Consider the following 27,862-nt stretch of genomic DNA (forward strand, 5'->3'; position numbering starts at 1 on the left):
CGATGTCTTAGAGGGGTCCCGCATTATTGCGGGTCATTGTGCGAAGGATACCATCTTTGAATGAATGAATTCGAGCTCCCTCTGCCTTGTATGATGAAACAAAGTGTTTATGCAATATAATGCTTATTATGTTTTTAAATTTTTACTTCCTGTGCGGCCGTGTTGCATGAAATCTGAGGGTTAACTAGTCGTTGGCTTCTGCCCCCATGTAGGTAGTACGGGGGTGTTCGGGATGTTATCTAAACAATCTTGATCCAATTAGATGGTCCTTGAAGGAGTTGTTTAGCGCAACGAACTAGGCAAACAGACTATGCGGCTATAACGCCCTCACTTAGCCATAGGAGTGCGACAATAAAAACATGGGCGCAGCCCCTAGTATCCGAACTAGAGTGCTATAAGCGTCTGATCGGGAAGTACCAATCATTCGCGTAATGCAGAAGAAATCTCCAACGATTTGCAACCTCCGAACAACTGACCGGCTCTCGCCGCATTATGACAGTCAGTTTTCGGCTTTCTCTACTGAGGTGCTCCTTTGGATAAACCAAGGCACAATCACAGTAGTTCTCCCTTTACTACCTTAGTCGATATAGCGGAATGTAAGGTAGCAAGCACAGGAGCAGGGCAACCCAACTATTGACCAAAGACATGATTTGGAGCCAATGCATATAATGCTAAATTCAGGGTGCCGAACTATACTTATAAAAAGTGTTCGGACTTTTGTTGTCGTAATGTGGGGTGCTATGAAGCCCATGGCAGCCATCAAGCGTACCGAAGTGTATGGGTGCTACCTGATACGATTATCCACAGGGGAGCTGAAAAAAGGAAAGAAAACAGAAAAGGTACGAAGGTAAAAAGCCGGAGTCCTACAGCTCCAGCCACAAACTGTTCTCATTGTAATTTAATTAGTATGTCAAGGCGCATTGATACAGGTAGTGCGATAAGCAACATGCTATTTGGCATGCTGAAACCAAGGGAGAGCTGCATGTGTGTCCTAAAAAACAGGTAAAGTTATCATTGACGGAATCACCTAAAAAGTCCCCCATATGTCTGTGTTTCTTGCCATCTTGGTGTGTTTATCCTTCAAGAGGACCGATGACCAGATCATCAGATGGTGCCTGTGGGATTGAGACCTAAAAAGGAAACAAGTAAAAGTGAAAGTATGTGTGTATCCGATGTCAATTGAGCCGTACTACGGACCACAATCTAGCTATGCCTCCGTCGAGGCCCATGGGATTTGTCGTGACGTTGCCCGATACAGAGGCAATGCACACCCCATGCGCTTTACCGATGAGGTAATGCAGCACTAGTTCCCGGAAGGGTTTAAGCCTGTAAACATTGAAGCATATGATGGAACGACAGATCCCACTGTATGGATTGAAGATTTTCTTCTCCAAATTCACATGGCTTGCGGTGACGACCTCCATGCCATTAAATGCCTCCCCCTAAAGCTAAAGGGACTAGGAAGGCACTAGTTAAATAGCCTCCCAGAAAACTCTATTGGCGGCTGGGAAGATTTGGAGGATGCCTTTCGAGACAACTTCCAAGGTACTTATGTCCGGCCACCGGACGCCGATGACCTTAGTCACATAGTCCAGCAACCCGGAGATTCAGTCCGCAAACTCTAGAGTCGGTTCTTAATTAAAAAGAACCAAATCGTCGACTGTCCGGACGCCGAAGCCCTAGCGGCCTTTAAACATAGCATCCGCAATGAATGGCTTGCCTCACACCTCGGTCAGGAAAAGCCGAAGACTATGGCAGCTCTTACTGCACTCATGGCCCGCTTCTGTGCGGGTGAAGATAGCTGGTTGGCTTGTAGAAGCAACAGTACCAATGACCCTGTCACTTCGGAGGCCAGGTATGGTAACGGAAGGCCACGACATAACAAAAACAAACGTCGGAACAATAGTGACGAAACTAAAGATACATCGGTCAACGCCGGATTCAGTGGCTCTAAACCCGGTCAGCGGAAGAAGCCATCCAAAGGAAATAGGGACGGCCCCTCTAATCTGGACAAAATACTCGACAGGCCTTGCCAGATTCATGGCACCACTGACAAACCTGCCAACCATTCCATCAGAAACTGCTGGGTTTTTAAACAGGCTGGTAAGTTAAATACCGAACAAGGGGAAGAGGCCACAAAGCGAGGACGATGATGAGCCCCGCCCACCAAACATAGGGGGGTAGAAGAAATTTCCCCCTTAGGTGAAAATAGTGAACATGATATACGTCACACATATCCCCAAGAGGGAGCGCAAGCGTGCACTAAGGGACGTCCACGCCGTAGAGCCTATCGCCCCAAAATTCAACCAATGGTCTGCTTGTCACATCACCTTCGATCGCAAGGATCACCCAACCAGTATCCATCACGGAGGTTAGGCAGCCCTGGTTCTCGACCCAATCATTGACGGATACCATCTCACTCGAGTCCTTATGGACGGCGGCGGCAGTCTTAACTTGGTTTATCTAGACACTGTCCGTAAGATGGGCATTGACCCTTCAAGAATCAAGCCTAGTAATGATGTCTACTGCGCAACCTTATTCTTGTAGACACGTGTTGGGCCTCCAAGCGCAGAGTTTTGTAGGACAGTAGCAATTTTCCCTCAAGTGGATGATGTAAGGTTTATCAATCCGTGAGAGGTGTAGGGTGAAGATTGTCTCTCTCAAACGACCCTACAACCAAATACAAGAAATCTCTTGTGTCCCCAACACACCCAATACAATGGCAAATTGTATAGGTGCACTAGTTCAGCGAAGAGATGGTGATAAAAGTGTAATATGGATGGTAGAAATATATTTTTATAATCTGAATAAATAAAAACAGCAAGGTAGCAAATAGTAAACGGGCACAAAACAGTATTTCAATGCTTAAAAACAAGGTCTGGGGTCCGTACTTTCACTAGTGCAATCTCTTAACAGTGCTAACATAGTTGGATCATATAATTATCCCTCAAAGTGTAACGAAGAATCACTCCCGAGTTCCTATTAGCGGAGAACAAAAGAGAGGAATTGTTTGTAGGGTACTAAACCACCTCAAAGCTATTCTTTCCGTTTGATCTATTCAAGACTCCATACTAAAATAACACATAGCTATTGTTTCCGTTCGATCTATCCTAGAGTTCAAACTAGAATAACACCAAAGCAAATTCATATTCATAATACTCCATCCACACAAAGAACTACAAGCAGAGCCCAAGGTCTCCGTCGGAGAAAAGATAATAAAAACGTGCATCAACCCCTATGCATATATTACCCCAATATCACCGCGGGTATCCGCGAGTTGAATGCCATAACATATATCAAGTGAATCAATAAGATACCCCAATTGCCACCTCAAGTATTCATACTGCAAGACATATATCATGTGTTCTCATCTCTGAATATTCAATCCGACAAGACAAAACTTCAAAGGGTAAAGACTCAATTCATCACAACAAGAGTATAGAGGGGAGAAACATCATATGATCTGACTATATTAACAAAGCCCATGATATAGATCACGAGAGAGAGAGAGATTTATCACATAGCTACTGGTAAAAATCCTCAGTCTCGAGGGTGGACTACTCCCTCCTCATCATGGTGGCCGCCGGGATGATAAAGATGGCCACCGGATATGATTCCCCCCTCCGCCAGGGTGTCGTAATGGGTCTAGATTGGTTTTCGGTGGCTGTGGAGCCCTGCGGCGGCGAAACTTCTTATCTAGGTTAGTCCCAAAAATGATATAAAGTTGCTATAAAATGATTGTAAAACACCCAAGAATGATAAAATAACAGCATGAATACTTCATAAATTATAGATAGGTTGGAGACGTATCAGCATCCCAAGCATAATTCCTACTCGTCCTCGAGTAGGTAAATGATAAAAGAAATAATTTATGAAGTGTGAATGCTAGCAAAGTGCATAAGTTTGATCAATGATAATTTCAATCACTTTTCCTAGCATCATAACAACAATTCTTTCTTATGAAACTTCTCATGTTATAGTAGCAACCAATTCACATGTCAAGGTTCAAAACAATGAATTCTCTTGAAACTCAACAACCTATGTTCTTAGTCACCAAGCAATTGCAAATCAACTTATTCAACGGAGTTTAAGTAAGAGCTCCACATACTCAACCATCATATAGTCTCTATGATTGCTAACACTCACCTTGTACACATGAGCAAAATGTTTCATCCGGACACATAGAAAGATAGGGGCTTATAATTTCGCCTCCCAACGTATTCACCTCAAGGGTGATGTCAACAATAATAACTCATGCTACCCATATTCAATTGGACATATGTGCCTAGATCTTTCCTCACCACATGATGCTTACCAAAAGAGAAAATAAAAAGGAATAGAGAGGAATACTTTGACTCTTTACATAAAAGTAAATACTGAAAAGTAAAACATAGGCCCTTCGCAGAGGGAAGCAGAGGTTGCCATGTACTTATTTGTTTGTTTGCTCAACCCCTTAGTGCAAAAGAACATCATGTTGTATTGCCCCTTATGATAGCAACCTTTATTATGCAGTCCATCGCTTTTATTACCTTGCCATCACAAGTTCGTACAACGCTCAATTTCTCTTACACTAAATGATCTCACACTTTTAGAAGCAATTTTTATTGCCTTATTGCACCGATGACAACTTACTTGAAGGATCTTGCTCAATACTTAGGTAGGTATGGTGAACTCTTGAAAACAAGATTTGGGTTTTAAGGGTTTTTGGATGCACAAGTAGTATCTCTACTTGGTGCGGATTTTTTGGCTAGCAAAGATGGGGGGCAAGCACCACATGTTGAAGGATCTATGACAATATAACTTCTATGTGAATATGAACAAACATAAACCCTTATGTTGTCTTCCTTGTCCAACATCAACAATTTTGGCATATAATATTTTGATGGGGGCTCACAATCACAAAAGATTCCCATGATAGTGTATTTGCATGCGAAAGTTCTCTTCCTTATACTAATTATACGTGAATTGCTTGTATGACCAATACTGTGATTGTCAAGCCTCAAAAGATTTCACTTTCTAAACCCAATGTGAAGCTACCACTAGGCATGATATGATTTCAACTCCATGACATTTAATTTACTCAACAATTTACTTATATGATATAAGTGAAGCACAAGAGTAAATGACATAGAAAAGAGCTTCGTTGGCGGGATGTGAATGCCACTTACTTAGCCTCCCTGGAAATTATCTGAGGACTCTATTTTATTTAAAAGAACATTCAGATCTAAGTACTTTATTGAAACAGAAAGCAAAACAAAATAAAATGACATTCTAAGAATACCACAACTCATGTGAAGAAGCAAAAACTTAGGCTCAACCGATACTAACCGATAATTGTTGAAGAAGAAAGGTGGGATGCCTACCGTGGCATCCCCAAGCTTAGATGCTTGAGACTTCTTGAAATATTATCTTGGGATGCCTTGGGAATCCTCAAGCTTGAGCTTTTGTGTATCCTTAATTATTCTCATATCACGGTTTTCCTAAATCTCAAAAGCTTCATCCACACAAAACTCAACAAGAACTCGTGAGATAAGTTAGTATAAACCAATGCAAAAACCTTATCATTCTCTACTGTAGCAAATCACTAAAATTATTATTCAACATTGCATACTAAATGCCTCTCTATATTTAATACTCATATCCTCAAATAAAATCAGTAAACAAGCAAACATATGCAAACATAACAGCAATCTGCCAAAACAGTAAAGTCTGTAAAGAATGCAAGAGTATCAATACTTCTTTAACTCCAAAAATTATTTAAATTTACCACACTATAGAAACTTTATCATAGATCATTTTTCAAAAAGTTTCAACATTTTATCAAATTCAGACTTTTCTAGGGAATTTTTGCAACAGCGGTAAACTTTATGTTTTCAAACAGCAACATGTATACTTGCAAAATAAGCATGGCAAAGCCTATCATTGCCACTTTTATTGAAATAAAAGATGCAAAACAGTATTATAAATAACATCAAGAAAATACTAAAAAAAATTGACGCTCCAAGCAAAACACATATCATGTGACGAATGAAAACATAGCTCCAATTGAGGTTACCGATAATGTTGGAGACGAAAGATGGGATGCCTTCCGGGGCATCCCCAAGCTTAGTTGCTTGGATCTTCCTTGAATATTACCTTGAGGTGCCTTGGGAATCCCCAAGCTTAGGGTCTTGTTGCTCCTTATTCTCCTCATATCGACATCTCATCCAAAACTTCAAAACTTCAGTCACACAAAACTTAACGGAACTTTGTGAAATAGGTTAGTATGATAAAGAGCAAACCATTCCACTTTTGGTACTGTAAAATAAAAGATTCATAATTGTTCTCACACAATCCTACTGTAGCATATCATTTCCACAATTTATATTGAGCAATATAAGCAATAGAAACTAGAAAACAAGCAAACTATGCATTGAAAACAGAATCTGTCAAAAACAGAATAGTCTGTACTAATCTGTAATCAAACCATATTTCTACTACTCCAAAAATTATGAAACATTAGGACCACGTGAGAAATTTGTATATTAATCTTCTGCAAAAATAATCAACTCAATGGCACTCTTCTGCTAAAAACCAGAATTATTTTCGTGAGCGCAAATGTTTTTGTTTTTCAGCAAGATCAAAGCAACTCTCACCCAACAAGATCCTAAAGGCTTTACTTGGCACTTTATAGAAACAAAAGTAATAAAACATGATTACTACAGTAGCATAATCATGTGAACACGCAAAAACAGTAGGTAAAAGTGTTGGGTTGTCTCCCAACAAGCGCTTTTCTTTAATGCCTTTTAAGTTAGGCATGATGATTTCAATGATGCCCGCATAAAAGATAAGAATTGAAATGTAAAGAGAGCATCATGAAGCATACGACTAGCACATTTAGGTCTAACCCACTTCCTATGCATAGGGATTTTGTGAGCAAACAACTTATGGGAACAAGAATCAACTAGCATAGGAAGGCAAACAAGTGCAACTTCAAAACAATCAACACATAGAGAAGAAACTTGATATTATTGAGATGTGTAAGGGTATAAGTTCCTTACTCATAATAATTTTCAGAGACATCATGAATGGATTCAATAATATAGCTATCACATACAACACTCTTTTCATGATGCACAAGCATAGAGGATTTATTACTCTTTATGGCATACATGTCATCATAATAATCATCATAGATAGCAACTTCATTGTCATAGTCAATTGAAACCTCTTCCAAAATAGTGTATGTATCACTAAATAAAGTCATGACCTCTCCAAATCCACTTTCATCAATATTGCAACAAGATTCAACACCCTCCAAAATAGTGGGATCACTACTACCTAAAGTTGACACTCTTCCAAACACACTTTCATCAATGTAATTATCATAAATAGGAGGCATGCTATCATCATAATAAATTTTCTTATCGAAAGTAGAAGGAATCAAAGGATCATATTCATTAAGCAAAGCATCCCCAAGCTTAGGATAAGCATTACTTCCAGCAAATAAATCTTCAAACATATCATACTCATCGAACATGGCATCCCCAAGCTTGTGGTTTTGCATACCATCACAATCATTCTTATCAATAGCATGAATGGCACCAATAGTATAGCAAACATTATTATCATATTCTTCCCAACATAATCATCACAACAAGCAATAGGCATAACAAAATCATCATCAATATCTTCATCCTCCACTATTATTTTTTATTAATTTTCATGAGGCACAACAATATGAGCAACATCATTTGGGAGAGATGCCTTTTTGCCTCTATTCTTTCTTTTTTTTCACCACATCATGTGTGGGTTTAATTAATCTTTTCAAGCTTCTTATTGATGAGATTGTTTGGATAGGAAGCTCCTCCTCGTTACCTGATTCACCATAATAAACACTAGGAGGGTATTGGGAAATATTTTCCCTTTCATTAGTACTCTCTTCATATTCTATTTGTTTTCTTGACTTTAGATAGTTGGCAATATAGGGATTCTCAATGCAATTTACCGCACAAAACATATAAATTTCCTCTAGATCAAAATCAAGAAATCTCTTGGGATTTGGAAAACCCTTAGTTATATGTTTCATTTCTTCATACCCCAAAAGAAGACTAAGCTCTTTATGATGCTCAAGGGAAATCAAGTTACACCATTTTTGGACACGATTTGATCATGAAACAATTTGCATTGGAGATTTAAATGACCATGTTCATTGCAAAGTTCACAAGGATGGCAAAAAAAATTATATCTTTCAGCACAATCATCTAGCCTCTCTTGCAACCTTTTCATTTCTAAATTTTTATGCTTCTTACAAAATCTATCTTCCCTTTTTGGTGTGCAAAGGCACTCCCAATTCAGTCCGCAAAAAGTGACATGCTTATAAGAAACATTTTTGTCATGACTTGTGCAATCATCATTAGCATTTTGGATATTCAGAGAATTAATACTAACAACATTGCAATCATGCTCATCATTCAAATATTTTGTGCCAAGCATTTTATTGACTTCTTCTTCTAACAATTGAGCACAATTTTCCGAACCATCATTTTCAAGAAAGACATTATAAAGATGATCAATAATATGATGCAACCTAAATTCCATCTTTATGTAGTTTTCTTTTATAAACCAAACTAGTAATAAAACAAGAAACTAAAAGATTAAATTGCAAGATCCAAAGATATACCTTCAAGCACTCACCTCCCCGGCAACGGCGCCAGAAAAGAGCTTGATGTCTACTACGCAACTTTATTCTTGTAGGCACATGTTGGGCCTCCAAGCGTAGAGTTTTGTAGGACAGTATCAATTTTCCCTCAAGTGGATGACCCAAGGTTTATTAATCCCTGAGAGGTGTAGGGTGAAGATGGTCTCTCTAAAACGACCCTGCAACCAAATACAAGAAATCTCTTGTGTCCCCAACACACCCAATACAATGGCAAATTGTATAGGTGCACTAGTTCGGCGAATAGATGGTGATAGAAGTATAATACGGATGGTAGAAATATATTTTTATAATCTGAATAAATAAAAACAGCAAGGTTGCAAATAGTAAACGGGCACAAAAATGGTATTTCAATGCTTAAAAACAAGGCCTAGGGTCCATACTTTCACTAGTGCAATCTCTCAACAGTGCTAACATAGTTGGATCATATGATTATCCCTCAAAGTGTAAGGAAGAATCACTCCCGAGTTCCTCTTAGCGGAGAACAAAAGATAGGAATTGTTTGTAGGCTACTAAACCACCTCAAAGATATTCTTTCCGTTCGATCTATTCAAGAGTTCGTACTAAAATAACACAAAGCTATTGTTTCCGTTTGATCCATCCTGGAGTTTGTACTAGAATAACACCAAAGCAAATTCATATTCATAATACTCAATTCACACAAAGAACTACAAGGAGACCCCAAAGTTTCTGTCGGAGAAAAGATAATAAAAACGTGCATCAACCCCTATGCATAGATTACCCCAATATCACCGCGGGAATCCGCGAGTTGAATGCCATAACATATATCAAGTGAATCAATAAGATACCCCAATTGTCACCTCAAGTATTCATACTGCAAGACATATATTATGTGTTCTCATCTCTGAATATTCAATCCGAGAAGACAAAACTTCAAAGGGTAAAGAGTCAATTCATCACAACAAGAGTATAGAGGGGAGAAACATCATATGATTCGACTATATTAACAAAGCCCATGATATAGATCGCGTGAGAGAGAGAGAGATTTATCACATAGCTACTGATACAAACCCTCAACCCCGAGGGTGGACTACTCCCTCCTCATCGTGGTGGCCGCCGGGATGATGAAGATGGCCACCGGAGATGATTCCCCCCCCCCTCCGCCAGGGTGCCGGAACGGGTCTAGATTGGTTTTCGATGGCTGCGGAGCCCTGTGGTGGTGGAACTTCTTATCTAGGTTAACCCCTAAGGGTTTCGGAATATTTGGGAATTTATAGTGCAAAGAGGGGTGCGGGAGGCCACTGAGGTGGGCAGAACCCACCTGGGCACGCCAGGAGGCCCTGGCGCGCCCTGGTGGGTGGTGCCCCCCTCGGGGCACCCCCCAGGTGCAGCTCTGGTCCATTGGGTTCCTTCTGGTCCCAAAAAATCTCTGTAAAGTTTCTCGGTGTTTGGACTCCGTTTGATATTGATTTCCTGCGATGTAAAAAACAAGCAAAAAACAGCAACTGGCACTTGGCATTGGGTCAATAGGTTAGTCCCAAAAAATGATATAAAGTTTCCATAAAATGATTGTAGAACACCCAAGAATGATAAAATAACAACATGCATACTTCATAAATTATAGATACATTGGAGACGTATCAAGTAACACCACCTTTAAAGGAATGATACCAGGTGTAGAGGCCCGCTGCACAGGCTCATTAACATTGGAAGTAGTCTTCGGATCGTCGGACAACTTTCGAAGTGAGAACTTGATCTTTAACATCATCCCCTTCCGCAATGGTTATCATACGCTGCTCAGACGAACTGCCTTCGCCCGTTTCAACACAGTCCCGCATTATGCGTATTTAAAGCTCAAAATGCCCGGACCGCTCGGCGTTATCACGGTCAATGGAAACATGGAACGCTCCCTCTGTACTGAGGAGCACACCGCGGCCCTTGTAGCCGAGGTGCAGAGCGGCCTCATCAAGCCGAGCACTTCATCGGTCATCAAGACCCCGGACACCGCTAAGCGAGTCCGGCCTACTCTCTAGAACGATAGCTCGGTGGATCCAGATCTGGACTAGTAGCTTCGCCTCTACCGATTGCCCCATAAAACCACGGAATATGTAGCGCGTGTGCATATTTATGCACTTACAATACCCTAGGCAATGACGGAGGCACACTGCGGACAAGGTCTATAGTTCGGCTCGACCCTATTTCGACCTTAACCTTTGTTTTTTTCCTTTTTCTTTTCTTTCTCCCTCATATTACAGGTTCATTAAAACCTAGTTACCCTACGGTCGTGCAAGGGCACTTTTCCAGACCCCTTGTGTATAAAAGATCGTCGATTGCTCCTCTCAAAGGATTTCTTACCAAGGAGAAACGATGCAGGTGTGCGGCAGGGCATCAACGGGATCTTTAAGACTACCTTTTCTTTTTAGGCCCTGTATACAGCTTCCCATGTGTACAAATTCTTGGCATGTAAAATAGCCTTGAAGTTTATGGCATTATCTGTAATAGCACGTCTTGACGTATTAATCAAAATATCAAGGAAGCAGTTTATCGCCAACCCCTATTCGATATGGGCTTATTTTATAATATGTATTCCCTCCTTGCTTTAGTCCGGCCTAAATGTCGGGGGCTCTACTCGGCCACGTATATATTCAAAAGTCCAAACACTTCTAGGGTATACTTCGGCATCCCTTATATTGCATTATATGCATCAGCTCCGAATCATGTCTTTGGTCTATAGTTGGGTTGCCTGGCTCCTGTGGTTACGACCTTATGTTTCGCTAGTTCGGCTAAGGTAGTAAAGGGAGAACTACTACGATTGTGTTTCTGGTTCGCCGGATCAAACACCTCAGTAGAGAAAGCCAAAAATTGACTATCATGATATGGCCAGAGCTGGTCGGCGATTCTGCGATTTACTACAAATCTTTTGTGAGTTACTTCGTGTTATACGAAGGGCTGGTCTTCGCCGAGTCATGCGAAAAAGGCATCCTAGTTCGGATGGTCGCTTATGCACCAGGGGCTAGTACTTAGCTCCACCGTCAAACTCCTATGGCTAAGTGAAAGAAATAAAGTCGTATAGGTTGATTGCCCAGTTCGCTGTGTAGACACCTCCTTTACCGACCAAGACGTTGGGTCAAGTGTGTTCACGCGCTATACTAAACACCCCCGTAGCACCTACGTGGGGGATGAAGCTGGCGACTAGCAATCTTTCAGAATTAAAACGGACGCACATGAGGAAAATAACTTCAGATAAAGGCATAAATCTATATTACAAGCCTTGATTCACAAAATAAAGTTCTGACGGCCCGGATCATGTTACTCAAACATAACGTTCTTTGAGCATTGGCCCTCTACTATTCGGGCACCCGCCAGGAAATGTTCAAAATATCTCTTCGGCTTGCGGTGATCCTTGCCTTCGGACGGGCCTGCAGTTGCCACGTCGGTGGCCTTCATCTTCGCCCAATGCATCTTGACACGGGCAAAGGCCATCCACGCACCCTCTATGCACTCCGAGCGCTTCACATCTTCAACTTGGGGCAGCGCATCGACGAGTCGCCTCACCAAGTAGAAGTAGCTGCTAGGAATGGGTTCGGCTGGCCAAAGCTGGACTATGAGATCCTTCATGGCCAAGCCGGACATCCTATGCAGCTCCGACAGTTGCTTCATCTGGTTGTTCAATAGTGTCGGGTGCTCCGGCACCAGGAATTATGACCAGAATAGCTTCTCTGTCGAGTTCCCCTCCTGGACTCGGAAGAACTGTGAGGCATCGGCAACACTCCTCAGAAGATCCGCAAAGATGCCTGGAGAACTCTACAGTCGATTAAGCAAGGCATATCTTTGACCCCCAAATATACTCTGCAAGAGAAACGGCTTACCAGCCGCTATCTGTTTGGCCTGCCGGATCTCTTCACAAGTACTCCGAGACTCGATCCGCACCTCTTTGACCTCCTGGAGGGTTGTGGCAAGTTCGGCTGCTTGGGCCGAAGTCTTCTCCTCCAAGGCCTCGCACTTGACGATGGCGTCCTTTAGTTCTTGCTCCACCTCGGCCACCCTCTCTTCGTGCTGGCGGCGGGCGACCTGTTCGGTCTTTAGTTCAGCAAACGCCTTGTCAGTGGCTGCTTTGTTTGCCTTTGCCTCCTCCTTAGCCTGGACAAGATCACTCTTGAGGGTCTCGACCTCGGTCGTGCTACCTGCACTCATAATCACAGAAGTACATGAGTTACACTCCGAACTTGCATATCACTTCAGATATATGATCAAACTCTTTTAAAGTACACACATACCTTGCACCTCATTGAACTGCTTGTTCACATGGTCGATCTCATCATCAGCCAGCTTCAGTTTCTGATTGAGTTCGGAAACTTCAACGGCCTGGGCGGTTGCCGCCAATAGGGAAGCATGTTATAAAATAGAAAAGTACATCACCTCTTCTGAATACTATGTGATCCTCTGTTTGACTTTTTTCAAAACCGGACAGAGTCTCAGGGGCTACTATCTATATACATGTATATTTCCTTCATATGAAAAAGCGTCTAGAGAATTACATCGCATACCTCGAAGCCTGTTAGTAGGCTGGTGAAGGCTTCGTTCAGCCCGCTCTTCACGGACTAAACCTTCTCTACCACCACACCCATCAGGGTGCAGTGCTCCTCCACGATGGAAGCACGTTGTAGCGCTTCCACCAAAGTATTCGGCGCCTCCGGATTAATGGAGGTCGCCGACAGAGCTGATGCTCCCCCCTCCTTCAACGGGGGCCGCTCGCCCAATTCCGAAGCCACTTGGGTCTCTGGAATGATGTCCGACTGGGGGCCAGATTGATCAGGACCCCCGTCGTCGGTCGCCATGGGGGTCGCACCCCCCATGTCTTCGGCAGCCGAGGTATCACCCTCAGGCGCCTTCTCGGCAGCCTCGCTCGCTCCTCCCCCGCCAGGAGAGGTCCTTCAGGACAACACCTCGGTGTCATCCCCAATGGTTGGCGAAGGACCTCGCAGGGGCCTTTCGCTCTCCGCCATCTCTGGTGGAAGAGAACTCCCCTCAGATAGTGAAGTGTTGGGGAGGTCACGAGCAAGGCTGAAAGATACACAGTATAATATGTTATATTATAAAAACATAGTGTTCCGAAGACATATAATAGATCTTTGAGCACTTACGATTCAGCCAGGGGCTTCACCCTGGGAAGCCTCTTGGGGATGGGTTCGGCCTCCGAATCCTAACCATCCGAGAGGGCCATCTTCCCCCTCTTGGGCGCCTCCTCCTCCGGGTCTGTGGAGGCTACCCTCTTCTTCTTCCCCTTAAGAGGGGAGTCACTTTCCGCCTCCTCCTCCTCCTCTTCGTCTTCATCTCCCTCATGGGAGGAGGGGATTTTGGTCTCTCCGGACACTACGTCTGAAGGACCCTTGTGGCGGAAGCCTCCCTTGGCCTCCTTGCCCTTCTTCTTCTTGGCCTTCTTCTCCGGTGCCTGATAAGGCGCCGGGACCAGCATCTTCATCAGCCGGGGTTCGACCGGGTCTTCAGGCAGCAGGGCCGGACACTTAATCCACTCCACCTTTGCTATCCAGCCTTGTACAAGGGACAGAAACCCATTATGTTTGAGGAACTTATGACCTAATATATATTTGGGAAAATCATACTTATCGGTGTGGCCGGATTCTCGCTGTCGAGACTGATGTCTTCGGTCTCCTTCGGCCACGCTTTTTGGGCATTGAACAGCAGCTTCCAGATGTCTTTGTGCGTTGTGCCGAAGAAGTGCTTCAAGGTCCGAGGATCTTCCAAATTGAACTCCCACATGTGAGAGGGCCGGAGTTGACAGGGAAGAACCCGGCGGAAGAGCATCACCTGAATCATGTTAGTGAGACTGGTGTTCCTACTTATCATGTTTGTGATATGCTTTTGCAGCATCAACACTTCTACTGTGGATCCCCAGTCCAAACCCTTAGCGGTCCATGATGTGAGCCGCATAGGGGTGCCGGATCTGAACTGGGGAGTGGCCACCCACTTGGTGTTGTGGGGTTCGGTGATGTAGAACCACTCATGTTGCACACCTTGACAGTCTCCATGAAGGCCCCCTTAGGCCAAACGTTGTTGGGGAGCTTGCTCACCATGGCGTCGCCGCAATCTGCATGCTGCCCGTTGACCACCTTCGGCTTCACATTGAAGACCTTGAGCCATAGGCTGAAGCGTGGGGTGATGCGGAGTAGCACCTCACACACGACGATGAACGCCGAGATGTGAAGGAAAGAATTCGGGGCTAGATCATGGAAATCTAGCCCGTAGTAGAACATGAGGCCCTAGACGAAGGGGTGGAGGGGAAACCCTAGCCCGCGGAGGAAGTGGGGGATGAATACAACCCTTTCGCTAGGCTCCGGAGTGGGGATGGCCTGGTCCTTGGCAGGGAGCCAGTGTGCAATGTCCCCAAACAGATACCCCGCCTCCCAGAGCTCCTTGACATCCTTCTCGGTGATGAAGGAGGCCTCCCACTTGCCCTTTGAACCGGATCCAGACATGGCTAGAGAGGCTAGTGGCGGTGGGAAAGATTGAAGTTTGGGCGTTGGAGCTCGAAGACGTGAAAACAGGAGAAGGAAGAAGGCGTGGGGAAATTAAGGGAATCTTTATCCTCTTATATAGGCTGTGAATATCAAATGCCCCCCCCCCCTCAAATCCTTAAAACTCGCCTGTTCCCAAGGGTTCGTGCAAACGGCACGGTTGGATTACCCAAAACCATATTGATGAGGATCCCGTAAAGGGTGGACATGATTTCTATTTTGACAAGACATGTAAATGGAGGTTGTGCCTCAAAACGCGAAGCGGGAGGTGTAAAAATGGTTCGAAATGTTAAGAGGCCAGACGTGACGTTTCGCCGAAAAAGTTGTCAGCGGAAAGACACTGTTTTGTTTGGTATCTTACCTTTGTGGCTAAGGGTTGTAACAATTATACAGAGCTGGATATAGTTCTTTTCTTCAGAAGATTGCTTTCTACTCAGGAGAAGTAACCCGCCTTGCAATGCCGAAGACAACCCGCGTGCCGAAAATATTATAATTGAAGACTAGTTCAGGGGCTACTGAGAGAGTCTTGGATTAGGGAGTTCTCAGGTGTCCGGGCTACTAGATATGGGCCGGACTGATGGGCCGTGAAGATACAAGGCATAAGGCCTTCCCCAGTGTTCGGGTAGGACTCTCCTATGTGTGGATGTCGGTGTCCGGATATGTAATTTCCTTCCTTTGTAAACTGACTCTGTACAACCCTAGGCCCCTCCGGTGTGTATATACACCGGAGGGTTTAGTCCATAGAGGCTATCAGAATTCATAGAGGCTAGACAACTAGGGTTTAGCCATTACGATCTCGAGGTAGATCAAATCTTGTAACCCCTGTACTAATCAAATACAATCAAGCAGGACGTAGGGTTTTACCTCCATTAAGAGGGCCCAAACCTGGGTAAACGTCATGTTCCCATGTCCCTTGTTACCTTCGATTCTCAGACACATAGTTTGGTACCCCCTACCTGAGATCGGCCGGTTTTGACACCGAAAGCGTGTGCTATGGGCCGGCGAGTTGGTGCCCCGGCCGGAGCTACGCGCGAGCATGCGCTGGGAGCCGGAGCTGTTGCGGAGGCATTGCGGAAAGAATGAACATGTGTGGTTGGAGCAAGGGCGTGGTCAACTCGGTAGAAGTGCATGCTCTAGCCAATGCAACCAAAAGACCGATCTGATGGAAAAGACTAGGCAGAACATTATACATCAACACTCCCCCTCACGTGTGGTTCCCTCAGGCCTAAACATGGACCGAAAGTGGGCTGCAATTTAATTATGCCAGTCGGGTCTTGAACTCAAGACCTCTTGGCTCCGATACCATGTAGAAGTGCATGCTCTAACCAATGCAACCAAAAGACCGATCTGACGGGAGAGACTAGGCAGCACATTATATGTCAACAAACTCAACGGGAGATCAAACGGTCCTAATCAGGGCGAATCTACGGGTGGCAAGGCAGCTGATTCCTTCCCAGGATCAGCTGGCTTACACCTAGCAGTGGCCCAACAATGCTAGCATTACCTAAAATCCTTATCATCAACTGGCTGATCAAACCATAGATGTAAGCCGTCTCCTCCGCACGCCACGTGACCCGCTGGGGCCCACGGATTGTAGCTCCCTCTCTATCCTCCTTTATCCTTATCCCAACTGACGAAGCATTCACCACCATTTTTCCTACTACCTCCATGCATTGACCAGAGTTTTCCCCTTCCCTGTACCATCTCCTCGATCTCGCCAGAGGAGCGCCGCTCACGGCAGCACTCGCTGGTGCTAGAACCTCGGAGCCTCGAAGGGGTGCTGCAATCGATCTATGGCGCCGTAACCGGTGGTTGCAGCTGCCATGGTTGCTACAATCCACCATTGCTGACGGCCAATGTTACAAGGCCGCATTCATACGACGGTGCCACAGCCAGCATCAACCTCGCCGATGTTTCAATGGTATGGTTCGTCGCAAGCCACACGTGGGTGCTACAAAGGTATTGGTTATAACAGTCGTCATGCTGCAACCGCGGAGCTCGTCGGCACCGTATCCGCAGCTGATGCTCCAACCAGAGCTCGTCGAGGATGCAATCATGGCGGCGCTTCAACAGAGTTTGGTCGGGTGTTGCTCATGCAGCATCGCGTGCAACCGGCGCCGCTACGATGGAGCATCGCGGCCCTCTGACCACCTTCATGCCTGTCATATGTGTGTTGCATTGCAGCGTGCTCTGGCATGGCGAGCTCGCCGGATTCATAGGGGTGATGCGTTGCAGCATGATATGGCATAGCGAGCTCATCGGTGTTTTGCTAATAGTTTGACACGCGTGGCTGTCGGTGTCAAAACTGACGGATCTCGGGTAGGGGGTCCCGAACTATGCGTCTGAGGTTGATGGTAACAGGAGACAGGGAACACAATGTTTACCCAGGTTCGGGCCCTCTCAATGGAGGTAAAACCCTATGTCCTGCTAGATTAATATTGATGAGTATGGGGGTTACAAGAGTTGATCTACCACGAGATCGTAATGGCTAAAACCCTAGAAGTCTAGCCTATCTGATTATGATCGATTCTACGGACTAAAACCCTCCGGTTTATATAGACACCAGAGGAGACTAGGGTTATACAAAGTCGGTTACAGAGAAAGGAATCTTCATATCCAAATGCCAAGCTTGCCATCCACTCCAAGGAGAGTCCCATCCGGACACGGGTGAAAGTCTTCGGTCTTGTATCTTCATAGCCCATCAGTCCGGCCCACGTCCAATAGGTCGGATGCCCGAGGACCCCTTAGTCCAGGACACCCTCAGTAGCCCCTGAACCAGGCTTCAATGACGAGGTGTCCGACGCGCAGATTGTCTTCAGCATTGCAAGGCGGACTCCTCCTCCGAATACTCCAAAATAGTCTTCGAACACGAAGAACGTGTCCGGATCTACAAAACAAGTACCACACACCACCACAAAGAATATAATATTTCACGAGTCCAATCTGCTAACAATCTTTTTGTAACATGACATCATGTTCCTGCCCGGTTATTATTTTGAACCGTTTTTTTGCCTGTCACTCCACGTTTCGAGACGCGGTTTTATTGGCACGTTTTTTTGAAGCAGAGATCATGCCCCCTTATCGTGGGATTCTCATCAATACGGGTGTGGTATCCCAACCGTTCTGTTGGCATGATTCCTTAGGAATAGGCAGGTTTTAAGGCATGGGAGGAGACGTTCGATATTCATCGTCTTTATAAAGGGGATACGACCCGGCTTTCTCCTTTACGCCAACCCTTTCCTCAACCTCTACAACCTCGAGTTCCAACACCCAAGGTTCAATCTAAGTGCTTCGAGCTTCCCAGTCATGTCTGAACCTAGCCCTCAAGGCCAGTGGGTGGATTCCTCTGTCACAGAGGAGGATATTGCGAAGCTCTGGGCAGCGAGGTACCTGACCACAGAAATCCCCCACAGGCTTCCTTCTGAAGGGCAGGTTATTCCTACCCCCAGATCTGGTGAGAGGGTTGTATTCATCTCCCACTTCCTCTGAGGGCTAGGGTTCGCTCTTCACCCCTTTGTTCGGGGGCTCATGTTCTATTATGGGCTAGATTTTCACGATCTAGCCCCGGACTCTTCTCTTCTCACGTCGGCGTTCATCGTCATGTGCGAGGCCTTTCTTCGTATTCCCCCACACTTCGGCTTATGGCTCAAGACCTTTAATGTGAAGCCAAAGGTAATCAAGGGGAAACAAGCGGAGTGTGGTGGCTCCGCGGTGAGCAAGCTCACCAACGCTCTTTGGCTAAAGGGGTCCTTCTCAGAATCTTCCAACTTATGGCAGCGGGAGTGGTTTTACATCACTGAACCCCGTGGTACCAAGTGGGCAGCTACACCTGTGTTCCAATATGGCCCTCCAATTCAACTCGCTTCATGGATTAACAAGGGGCTGGACTGGGGATCAATCGACGAAGTGCATACTTTACAGAGCCGCATCTGGAGTCTCCATGAGAAGGACACCGGTCTCATCGACGTGATTCAAGTAATGTTAGTCCGTCGGGTCCTCCCGTGCCAGCGATGGCCCCTCCGTATGTGGGAGTTTAATCCGGAAGGACCACAAACCCTTCAGCACTTCTTCGGCATGACGCGTGGAGGAATGTGGAAGTTATTTTTCGGGACACGAAAACAGTGGCCGGACACCACCGAGGACATCGGCCTTGACTGCAATCATCCGGATACCTCGATAAGCACTTGACTCCTGGACACAGCATAATTAAATACCCCGTAATAAGATACTAAGAAAACCATCTTTTTCCAGGGCTGGACAAAGAAGGCGGAGCGAATTAGGTGTTCGGCCCCTCTTCCCGAAGAATTAGCTAGTCCTGTGTTAACAAGGATGCTGGTTCCGGCACCATTCTAGGTGCCAGTGAAAGAGGACAATGAGGAAAGCAGGAAGGCCAAAGGTGGCCTCCATTTCGAAGGTACACCAATCACTATGTCCGGAGAGGTTAAGGTTCCCTCTTCCGAGGATAAAAGAGAAGGAGAAGCTGACATCCTTCCTCCTCATGGTAAGAAAAGGGCCGCCCCCGAAGGTCGAGAGGTAAAGGCTCCTAAGCGGGGTAAGACGCTCCTATCAGGCGGTTCGGATTCGGAAGACAACATTGCCGCGCAGTTCCTCCGTAAGGACAAGCCTTTAGCCGAATCGTAATTGAACAAGGGTGTTTTAAACACGTCCAGTTACTTTTCCTGTTCACAAGGATAACATCTAGAATACATGTTATGTAGTCCGGTACGCAGTCTTCCTCAACAATCCTCTTCGGGGGATCTTCTTCCGGAGATGATGGAAAGCGACACGCCTCCATAGGATTCCTCGCCCAATAGCACGGACGACTTTGAGGTGTCGTCCTGCAAGATCTCTCCCAATCAACAAGTGGTGCAGAGGATAATGAAGACACCGCCCCAAGGTGAAACATCGGTCGCCCAAGGTCTGAGGTGTGTGGAGACCAACAATAAAGGACCTGGACTATCTGGCTTACAGCCAGAGACGACTCTAGGGTCGGACGAACATATCCCTTCAAAGGGGGTCCGGACTCCCACAGCTGCTTCCCGAGATCCGGAGGCGCCGGATACACTGATGGACATGTTACGGTATTCGACCGTCTCGGAGGAACATCATCCCCTGAGGGGTACGGTGGTTGAGAGGATTATGTCCGCGAAAAGTGGATTGAATGAATCTTTCAAGGGCCTGCTAAGAGGCTTTGAGGTACATAATGTAATATTTCTGATTGTGCTCTATACGCAAAATGTACCTGTGTATGGATAGTAGCCCCTGAGACTCTGGTTGGCGTCCAAAAGGAGGCAATCAGAGGATCGAAACAGATATGCCCAGGAAATAATTTGATTAATTAGAACACAGGCTATTACGTCCACGACGACTATGTACGCTACACAGGTTGCAGGTCTGGAGCAAAAACTTGATGCGGCGAATGATGACGTCGTGCTTATTAACAGGTGGCTCGACGAAGCGCAAGGTATGTTTTGAGGTAGTCAGTGTGTGTATGTATAATAACATGAGCACGAAGCTAAGTATTATATACTGAGACATACATAACTGCAGATAGTGCTGCCGCGGTGGAGGCCCTTCGGGCTGAACTTGCCCGAGCCAAGGAGCAAGCCCGGATGAGTAATGTGGCTGCCCAGAAGGCAGCTGGTGAGTGAAAAGCCGAACAGGCTGCTCGGCGACAATGCGAGGAGAGAATGTCTACCATGGCAAGGGAGCTAAAGGAAGCCACTGTCTGGTGCGAGTTCCTGGAGAGGGATAACAAAGCCAAAATGACTGATCTTGACAATGCCTTACGAGAGGCGAGGGAAGCACGATCCGAGTCTAGGGTGGCTCGGGAGGAGATCCGGCAAGCTGGGGAGATAGCGGCCGGTAAGCCTTTCTTATTACAGACTAAATTTGGCGATCTGAAATATGCCCTGCTTAATCAAATGTGGAGCTCTCCAGACGCATTCTTGGACTTGCCGAAGAGCGCTTCCGATGCAGCGCAATTTTACCAAGCGCAAGAGGGGTATGCAACAGAGAAGCTTTTCTGGACACAATTCGGCACGCCAAAGCGCCGTTGTTGCTGAACGAACAGATGGCCCAATGGGGCGAGCTCCACAAGATATCTGGTTCTGCCATGAAGGACATCATGGTCCGGCTGTGGCCGACTGAACCAATTCCAAATAGCCATTTCGGTTTGGTGCAGCGGCTTATGGATGTGGTGCCACGTATCGACGTCGTGAAGCGATTGGCGTGCATTGAAGGTGCACGGATGGCCTTTGCTCGTGTCAAGATGTATTGGGTGAAGATGAAGGCCACTGATATTGCAGCGAAGAGTCCGCCCGGGGGCAAGGACAAACACACGCCGGAGTATTATTTTGAAGATGTCCTAGAGGGCGCCCGCTTAATAGAGGTTCAGTGCTCAAAGGATATAGTCTTTGAATGAATGTGCTGAAATTGTAAAAACAATACGATGATATTTTAAGGCTATGCCTAAAAGTTTTGGCTCCTCCTGTGCGGTTGTCTTTGTATAATTTGAAAGTTTTCCGGTCGTCGGCTTCAGCCCCCTCGCATAAAATGCGGGGGTGTTCGAAAAAGCACTTGATCACTCTTGACCCGGCATTTTGGTCCATGAAGGAGGTGTCAATGCGGCGAACTAGGCAATCGGACTATAGGGCTTTAACACTTTCACTTAGCCATAGGAGTTTGACGGCGGGTCTACGATATAGCCCCTGGTATGTACGTTGTTATCCGAATACGGTGCATTACATAGTTGACCGGAAGAACGGTCCTTCATGAATACGGAAGGAATGGCGAAAGATTCTGATAAGTCATCGAGTGGTTGACCAGCTCTCGCCGCATCATGACAGTCAGTTTTCGGCTTTCTCTAGTGAGGTGCTCATCCGGATAAACTAAGACACAATCACAGTAGTTCTCCCTTTACTACCCTAGCTGATAGAGTGGAACGTAAGGTAGTAAGCACAGGAGCCGGGAAACCCAACTATTGACCAAAGACATGATTCAGAGATGATGCATATAAGGCCGAACTCGTGACGCTGAAGTGTGCTATAGAGCTGTTTGGACTTGCCAGCAATTTATTTGTTCCCATATTGAGCCCCTGGCAATTTGTGTCGAGGTGCGTGTGTGAAACAATCGAAGAAGCAAGATTCAGTTCTCTTTTTTAAAGGGTGAATACTGAATATGGATTATGTTCACTGGGACCTTATTGATACGTCAATTGCCATTTTACAGATAATAATGCCACGACCCAGGCTATTTGACATGCCGGTGGTCGAAGGCTGAGGGAGAAGGCACTTTACAGGTGCTATGTCTTGAGCACTGTGTTGGTTTTCCCTTGAAGAGGAAAGGGTGATGAAGCAAAGTAGCGTAAGTATTTCCCTCAGTTTTTGAGAACCAAGGTATCAATCCAGTAGGATACTACACGCAAGTCCCTCGTACCTACACAAACAAATAAGAACCTCGCAACCAACGCGATAAAGGGGTTGTCAATCCCTTCAAGGTCACTTACGAGAGTGAGATCTGATAGAGATAATAATAATAAGATAAATATTTTTGGTATTTTTATGATATAGATTGAAAGTAAAGATAAACGGTGCCAGAAATAGCTTGTTGACGGGAGATTAATATAGAGTAGAATAGACCCGGGGGCCATAGGTTTCACTAGTGGCTTCTCTCAAGATAGCATAAGTATTACGGTGGGTGAACAAATTACTGTCGAGCAATTGATAGAAAAGTGCATAATTATGAGAATATCTAGGCATGATCATGTATATAGGCATCATGTCCGCGACAAGTAGATCGAAACAATTCTGCATCTACTACTATTACTCCAGACATCGACCGCTATCTAGCATGCATCTAGAGTATTAAGTCCATAATAACAGAGTAATGCCTTAGGCAAGATGACATGATGTAGAGGGATAAACTCAAGCAATATGATATAAACCCCATCTTTTTATCCTCGATGGCAACAATACAATACTTGCCTTGCTGCCCCTGCTGTCACTGGGAAAGGACATCGCAAGATTGAACCCAAAGCTAAGCACTTCTCCCATTGCAAGAAAGATCAATCTAGTAGGCCAAACCAAACTGATAATTCAAAGAGACTTGCAAAGATAACCAATCATACATAAAAGATTTCAGAGAAGAATCAAATATTGTTCATAGATAAAGTTGATCATAAACCCATAATTCATCGGATCTCGACAAACACACCGCAAAAAGAGTTACATCAAATAGATCTCCAAGAAGATCGAGGAGAACATTGTATTGAGATCCAAAGAGAGAGAAGAAGCCATCTAGCTAATAACTATGGACCCGAAGGTCTGAGGTAAACTACTCACACATCATCGGAGGGGCCATGGAGTTGATGTAGAGGCCCTACGTGATCGATTCCCCCTCCGACGGAGCTCCAAAAAAGGCCCCAAGATGGGATCTCTTGGGTACAGAAGGTTGCGGCAGTGGAAATAGGGTTTTGTGGTGCTCCTGGATGTTTTCAGGGCATATGAGGAAGAAGTAGGTCGGTGGAACCACGAGGGGGAGGGCGCGCCCAGGGGGGTAGGCGCGCCCCCCTGCCTCGTGGCCTCCTCGTTGGTTGCTTGACGTCCACTCCAAGTCCCCTGGATCACGTCTGTTCCAAAAATAACTCTCCCGAAGGTTTTATTCCGTTTGGATTCTGTTTGATATTCCTTTTCTGCGAAACACTGAAATAGGCAAAAAAACAACAATTTGCACTGGGCCTTGGGTTAGTAGGTTAGTCCCAAAAATAATATAAAAGTGTATAAATAATCCCATTGACATCCAAAACAGATAATATAATAGCGTGGAACAATCAAAAATTATAGATACGTTGGAGACGTATCAACAGGCTCTAAATAGAGAGTACGGTCTACAAGAATTACTTGGACCTCCTGTCGCACGTCTGCGCCGCCTTGCCTCGGTGAAAGGACTCCTTGACAGGAATATCCTTTGGGTAGGTGAACGGGGTCGAACTCCAAAAGAGTCCGTGAGATGACCCGTCTTTGTGCCACCTGTGGTAAAAGGTAAAAAATGATTAGAAAAGAAAAGAAAGGAGGATATAAAAGAGCTTGTAAGCCTGCCCATATTGTGCCTTTGCCAATGACCAGGGTATTCTAAGTACATCATTGTGTACGCGTGGTATGAACTTCGCGGGTATACGAGGCGAACGACAGAGGCCGAACTGCTAATCCAACTCTAAGATTGATCGGCCCCATTTAATAGAGGCCGGCGGCTTAATGGCCGATGAGATATGCGGCTTGATGAGGCCGCTTGGTACTTCGACTGTGGTGGCCGTAGTATGACTCTCTGTACGAAGGGAGTGTTCCGTATTTCCATTTATTGTTATGACGTCGCGTGGACCGGGCATCTTAAGTTTTGTGCGGGCGTAGAGCGGGACCGCATTAAAATGAGCCAAAAGCGGTACGCTCCAGAAGTGCATGGTAGCTACTGCGGAACGGGACAATATCAAAGGTCAAGCCTTCGCTTCAGAAGTTGTTCGGCGAACCAAAAACAACTTCTAGTTGATGGAGCCCCTAGAGTGATCTTCTACGCCGAATACTGCTCCCTCGAGGGTAGCTGTGGTGGGCTTGATTCTTGAAGGATCGATGCCCATTTTGCAGATAGTGTCTTGGTAGAGCAGATTAAGGCTATTGTCGCTGTCCATAAGGACTTCTGTCAGATGGAACCCATCGATAATTGGATCGATGATCAGAGCCGTCGAACCTTTGGGACGGATATGGCGAAATTTTGGGGAAACGGCTCTATGGCGTATGCGTCCCGTAGTGCGTGCCTGCGCTCCCCTGTAGGGGTGTGCGTCGCGTATACCATATTTATGGTTTTTACTTCGGGGGGGAAATGTTTCTGACCCTCGGTATTCGGCTGGCGAGTCTCTTCGTGATCGCTGTCACTGGGTAGCTCCTTCCCCTTGTGTTTGGCATTAAGTTTGCCGGCTTGTTTGAGTAGCTGGTTTATCGGGGGTGCCATGAATCTGGCAGGGCCGATCTAGTATTTTGTCTAGATTGGATGATCTATCTCTATGTGCCTTGAATGGCTTTTTCCGTTGACCAGGTTTGGAGCCACTGAATTCGGTGTTGACTGTCGTGTCTTGCATTCTTTCACTATGATTGGGACGTTTGTGTTTATTGTGTTGTGGCTTGCTGTTGCCGTCTCGGACTTCGGAAGTGCCTGGATCGCTGGTGCCAGTGCTTCTACGAGCGAGCCAGCTGTCTTCTCCCACGCAAAAGCGGGTCATTAGAGCGGTAAGGGCTATGATGGACTTTAGTTTTTCTTGACCGAGGTGGCGGGCGAGCCACTCATCCCGGACGTTGTGTTTGAAGACCGCGAGGGCTTCGGCATCCGGACAATCGACAATTTGGTTCTTTTTAATTAGGAATCCAGTCCAAAGCTTCCTGGCTGACTCTTTGGGCTGTTGGATGATGTGATTTAAGTCATCGGCATCTGGTGGCCGGACATATGTACCTTGGAAGTTATCGTGAAAGGCATCTTCCAGATCTTCCCAGTTGCCAACGGAGTTCTCTATAAGGCTGTTGAGCCAGTGCCACGTTGGTCCCTTTAGTTTTAATGGGAGGTATTTGATGGCGTGGAGATCATCACCGCGGGCCATGTGGATATGGAGAAGAAAATCTTCAATCCATATCGCGGGATCTGTTGTTCCATCGTATGATTCGATATTCATGGGTTTAAACCCCTCTGGGAATTAGTGCGCCATTACTTCGTCAGTGAAGCAAAGAGGGTGTGTGGCGCCTCTATATCGGGCCACATCGCAACGTAGCTCCGATGGAGTTCGTTTGCGGTATTCGGCCCGCACGTGATTAAGCTTGTCATGTCCGAATAGATAGCCGTCGTCGCTTGTCGGGGCACACCCCCGTGATCCGTAGATTGATCTGCTATGTCCTGCTCTACTGTCCAGGTTCTGCCGAAGGTCATATGTATATGCCCGAGTTGTTTTATCCCTGCTTTTATAGCGAGGTAGTATGGGCTGGTGTTCAGCTTGGGTTGCCGCTTTGTCCCGACCACGTGGTGGTCGGTCAGCCGCATTGTGTGCTGATGGCATGGGCTCCAGCGCCTCGTCGTCGAATTGAGGTAGTAATTTGCACTTTGGATAACTTTTGGATGGTCACTAGCGGCCGTATTCCTCGGCTGCCAGGACGTTAGTCCATTTATCATTGAGCAAATCCTGATAAGCTTGAAGCTGTTGGTGCTTCTTTTTCAGGCTCCTTGCGGTGGCTATTAGCTTGCGCTTAAAGCGCTCCTTCTCGAGAGGTTCCTCAGGCACGATAAAATCCTCGTCACTGAGGCTCACCTAATCCTCGGAGAGTGGAAGATAATTACTGTCCTCTGAGTCTTTGTGCATGGCCTGTTCATCGGGGCTGACGCGCCCATCTTCCCGTTGGTCCAGTTCGGAAGTTGCCTCAACGGGGTCTTCATTGTCTTTAGCACCGTCCGGAGTGTTATCTTCTCCTGTGCTGGTGTTGCTATCTTTGTTGTGGCGTGATTTAGAGCGGCGTCGCTCACGCCGGCATTTTGGTTGTATCTCAGGAGGTTTATCCTCAACTGGATCTTCCTTGTCATTGCCACTATTCTCTTTTGGTGCATCTACCATGTATACATCGTATGAGGAGGTGGCCGTCCATCGTCCGATGAACGATGGGTTTTCGGCCTGCTCCTCTCCAGCATCGTCGTCCATACCGTCGATGTCTTTGGAGCCGTAATCGAGCATGTCGGTTAAGTCTTCGACAGTGGCTATTAAGTGGGTGGGGGTGGGAAGCGGAATTCTCCATCGTCAGCCTCCAGTTCAAACCGGGTATAATTCGGCTGAGAGTCCCCCACTAAGGAGAGTGTTTTTAATGAGTTTAGCACGTCGCCTAAAGGCGAGTGCCGAAAGATGTACATGGAGCTGAATTCGATGATCAGTGCCTGATCAAACTCGTCGTGCGCAAACACACATGGTTCGGAACTTGTAGCCAGAAACGGGTCTAGGGTTCCGGTGACACGGATCCCACTCGAGGTTGGGTCGGTGTGCGGCTCTGACGCCACCGAGTCTGCGATTTTCGTGGCGGGTTGAGTCCCCCGTCCTCGGATGGCGCAATCTACTCCAGATCCAGGGTCGGAGCGGTTACAGGCGCTATCCCCTGGGCATGGTTCGATGACAGATTTAAATCATGTTCATCGTGGCGGCAGGGAGCGGCTACCATGGTCTTAGATCCGTTGAAGATAAAGTCTCTGCGGATATCCGTGACGTAGTTCAAGCTTCCAAATCTGACCTGCTGTCCAGGGGCGTAGCTATCGATCTGCTCTAGATGGCCACGCGAGTTGGCCAGCAGTGCGAAGCCACCGAATACGAAGATCTGTCTCGGGAGGAAGGTTTCTACCTGGACAACATTGTTGTAGACGATTGACGGGGCCATTGAACCTCCTGATGACGACACAACGAAACTCTCAATGAAAGCACCAATGTCAGTGTCAAAACTGGCGGATCTCGGGTAGGGGGTCCCGAACTATGCGTCTGAGGTTGATGGTAACAGGAGACAGGGAACACAATGTTTACCCAGGTTCGGGCCGTCTCGATGGAGGTAAAACCCTATGTACTGCTAGATTAATATTGATGACTATGGGGGTTACAAGAGTT

Source organism: Triticum aestivum, chromosome 4A, assembly GCF_018294505.1.
Source record: "Triticum aestivum cultivar Chinese Spring chromosome 4A, IWGSC CS RefSeq v2.1, whole genome shotgun sequence".
In the NCBI taxonomy this organism is placed as follows: Eukaryota; Viridiplantae; Streptophyta; class Magnoliopsida; order Poales; family Poaceae; genus Triticum; species Triticum aestivum.